The following is a 4,302-nucleotide window of genomic DNA, read 5'->3' as shown; positions in this document are numbered from 1 at the left end:
GCTATTTTCATGATGCCCACTTTATTAAAGAGAAATAGTAGACCCAGAGAAATTAAATAACTTGCCTAAGATATCACAGCTAGAAGGTAGGAAAAACAGAATTCAACCTTGATGTTACAATTTAAAGTAATAGAAAGCAATAAATTGAAGGCTATGTTTATTATTGTGAAACTTATTCAGTCTTTTGGCTTCCCTCTCAAAACTTGCAGGAGCTACTTATACACTAGGTATGTCTATGAAATAGTAGTATGGTTGGATTTTCAGTAACATTCTTGTCATTATTACGATTTAGCTTTGCTGTCTGAGTAGTCATTTTCGGTAAGTCAACTTTAGTATTGATACCCTTGGTCAGTGTTTTGGATGGTGCACGAAGCTAAGAGTCAGAAGGCCTGGGTTTTAGACTCATCTCTGCCACAGACAAACTCTGTTCTTGACAAGTCACTTAACCATTGTGAGCCTGCTTGGCCTCTTAACCATTGTGTGCCTCCTCTGTCCAATTAACAGAACTACTTTGCACATCAGAGACAAGAAATACGTTAAAGGATTGTGTCCATAAAAATATCATATGGATGTAAGCTGTTGTTAATGATTGGTAAAATAAACACCCATTCACCTTAAAACTATCTGAGTGGCTTCAATAAAAACTAGCAGTTATTTACTTATAAAGTCAGCAAATCTGTGAGATGTTACAGAACTTAACTTTGGTCAAGTACACCTTATCCATTTTTTTTCTTTAGTGCTTTTGGTGTTTTATCTAAGGATATTTAAACAGTATCATGTCTTTCATTCTATGAACACAGAATATCTTCATTTATTCAGATCTTTTTCTCATTTTGTTCATCAGTTTTATGTTTTTTTGCATATAGGTTTAATACATATTTTGTTAGATACCTAAGTACTTTATTTATAAAATAGTTATCTTATTTGTTGATACTACTGCAAATGTTATTTTCCCCCTAAATTTCAGATTCTAATTTTTCATTGCTAGTATAGAGGAAAGAAGTTGACTTTTATCGGTTTACCCTGAATCTTGCAGTCTTGCTATACTTGATAATTAGTTCAAAAAGTTTTTGTTTTTTGTCAGTTCTTTCAGATTTTCTACATAAAAATTTGTCATTCTGTATAGTTCTTTGTAGACATTCTTGGATTTGATTTTCTAATATTTAATTGAGGAATTATGCATCTATGTTCATTAGAGATACTAGTTTGTAATTTTCTTTGCTTATAATGTTTTTATTAGAGTATTTAAATGTATCAAGGAACTGGTTCTAATATAAATCAGGATGCTAAATCCAGTGAGCAAAACAAATTTATGGGTGCAGTCAATAGCATATTATAGGCAGTTTTTTCTCACTTGCTGATCCATATTAATGTTACATCTATTTGACATCCTCATCTCACTAGAACATAGCCTAGAAACTAAAGGTAAATTAGAAATGTCTTTGACCTATAATATATATCTATTAATGGAAATACAGAGCTTATTTACTTTTCTTTGATAAAAAATATTAACAGTTTTGGTAACATACCTTTAAGTCCACAGACTAGAAAACCAATACTTTGATCGGGGCTGGAGGATCACCAAAAAAATCTAATTTATAGTTGCCAGTTTTGCAGCATTGGCCACATGAATGACAATCCCAAGAACACTGGTATAAGTTAAAACACTTCTTAGATCAGGCAATAGAAGTACTACTGTATTATAAATATACACATTCATTGCTTTCACATTGATATCACTAAGTCCTCCAGGAAAACTGGAATTGCATCTCTAATATTTTCATTCTGCATATCCATCCACTTTAGAAGAGATAAACACTTGATGTGATTCAGAAGAACTGCCATTAAAACTAAATAAACAGATAAATTGTTACGTAGTACAGTAGGTTTCATTTATCTTTAAAACACCAGTGCACCTCATTCCCTACCAGTAGCAGAACAAGTCGGTTTTTAGCACCTTATAATATAGTATATGATTTGCAAAAGTGTTTTTGGATATAGCATTTCTTTTGAGCTTTCTCTTCCTAGGGTCGCAAATTGGGTTTGATACAGGAATGGGCAGTGACAGGCCAGGTTAATGGTACCTGTTTCAGTCTCCACTCACACAGAACCAAGTCATCTGAGTCAGGTTTTTGAGGCCACTCTCACTGTTGGTTCCAAAGCATACTTTCCCATCATTCTATCACTTGAACTTTGGGGTATTCATCATTACTGACCACCTCCTTTTTAAAAATCTCTTTTCCCGTGGTTTCTTGGACATTAGGCTGTCCTAGTTTTGATCCTATACCTCTGGGCATACCCTCTTGGTCATCTTCTCAGTCTCTTCCTGTTTGACTAATTCATAGACATATACATCACTCTTCTCTAGAATTTGATCCTGCCAAAACTACTGTTATCGTTTCCCCCTAACTTGCTCTTCTAACTATATTCTGTACTGTATTCATTTTCTGTTGCTCTAACATTTACCACAAACTTTGGGGCTTAATGCAATACATGCTTATTGTCTTACAGTTCCAGAATCCAGAAGTTTGAAATAGGTCTCACTGAGTCAAGGTGTTGGAAGGGCTACGCTCCCTCTCAGCGCTCTAGGGGAAAATCTGTTTCCTTTCCTTTTCCAACTTCTAGAGACCACCTGAGTTCCTTGTTCATGGCCCTTTATTCCAACGTGTAGTATCTTCAAATATCTGTTTGATGTTCACCTCCTTTTCTGCCTTACTCTTTCATGTTATTCCTGTGATTATATTGGGCTCATCAGGATAATCCAGAGTAATCTCCTTGTTTTAAGGTCAGGTTATTAACAACCTTAATTCCATGAACAACCTGCATTTCCCTTTGCCATATTATATAGTATGTCTTAGGTTCCAGGAATTAGGACAAAGACATACTTGGCAGAGGCCATTGTTTTCCTCACCACACCTACTTTTGGGAAGGGCAAACCCACAAGCCAAAAGCCTGGAGATTTTCCTAGACTCCTGCTCATTCTCGAATCTGAACACAGTGTGTTGCCAAGATTTACCAGTGCTACATTCTGATTTTTTGTTAAATCATCCTTGCCTCCACACAACCTCTGATTCATTCTCAAATACAGTTCATGTTGTTAACATCACTTAGACAGGTAACAGAGGTCTCCTCCTAATTGTTCTCCCTGTGATCAGTCTTACACCATCCTTGCTCCTCACAACTTACTACCCCTGCGTATTTAAACATCTGCCTTCTGCTCTGCAGGCAGATAGAGATAGAGATCGATCGATAGATATTTTCAGATTCGGAGTTGACGATTTTATCTTCATTAAAAACCCTTTTCAGGGAGTCTCTACAGCTCAGACTGTGACAGTGAAATATCTGAGCCTGCCACTCAAGGCATTCAGACCTGGCTCCTGCAGACTATCCATGCTCACCTCCAACACTCTGCCCGACTCATAGTCTGCTCAGTCCTTGATTAAGTGATGCTACTTCTTGCTTTACTATTTTTTTTGCACATATTATATAATATATATATATATTTGTACATTTTCAATGTTAAATCCTTTTCCTCCTGTATTATCTTTTTTCAAGTGCTCCACACTCACCCTTCAAGACTCTGCACAAACAAATCTTCCTTCAGAAGGACTTGCCTGCCCTGCCCGGGTGGAAAAGTTACCCTTACCTATGCTTACAGAGTACTGCATTTCTATCAGAATACTCAGTCCTACTGCGTTATAATCTGGTTTACAAGTTTGTCTTCTTCATGACCTCCTTAAAAAGAGGAAGTTTTTTTTAGGGGGGAGGTAATTAGGCTTTTAATGTTTTATTTATTTATTTTTAATGGAGGTACTGGGGATTGAATCCAGGACCTCATGCATGCAAAGCATGTGCTCTACCACTGAGCTATATCCTCCTCCCAAAAAACAAGAAATTTGACTTTGATAACATCAGAGCTAAATAGAGATTGGTACAAAGCACATACAGAGAAACTGCTTAAGGAATGAATGATTCTTGGGTTTATTAATCTATTCTAGAAGCTAAAGGAATATTTCATCTTGAGCTTGCTGAGAACAGTACTGGAAGTAATCAAGTCTTCTAGGCTGTCCCCAGGTATAAGCAGAAGTTGTAATCTTTGACATCCTAAGAACTGGACCAGAATTTAGATGCTTTCTTATAAGAGGAGGTCAGAAAAACATTTCCTCTAACTCTTTTTTAGAGCCATACCCCATGAAATAGACTTATGAAAGGCAGCAAGGATACATGCACCAGATAAATGTTACAGGGGTTGAAATGACATTTCCCTCTTGTCTCAATTCTTAATTGACTGCTCATGGTCAC

At 36.3% G+C, this 4,302-nt stretch overlaps 1 non-coding gene across 1 annotated transcript; it reads right to left on the bottom strand.

Annotated features, from left to right (window-relative positions):
- Positions 1-3,805: 3,805 nt before the first annotated feature.
- TRNAA-UGC lies at positions 3,806-3,878 on the bottom strand. The gene has a single exon. It is a non-coding gene; the product is annotated as a tRNA-Ala (tRNA).
- Between the last annotated feature and the right edge of the window lie 424 nt (positions 3,879-4,302).

The sequence above is a fragment of the Camelus ferus genome, chromosome 8, assembly GCF_009834535.1.
Source record: "Camelus ferus isolate YT-003-E chromosome 8, BCGSAC_Cfer_1.0, whole genome shotgun sequence".
Classification (NCBI taxonomy): domain Eukaryota; kingdom Metazoa; phylum Chordata; class Mammalia; order Artiodactyla; family Camelidae; genus Camelus; species Camelus ferus.
The sequence above is the reverse complement of the archived record's forward strand: the minus strand, read 5'-3'. Positions and strand labels throughout refer to the sequence as shown.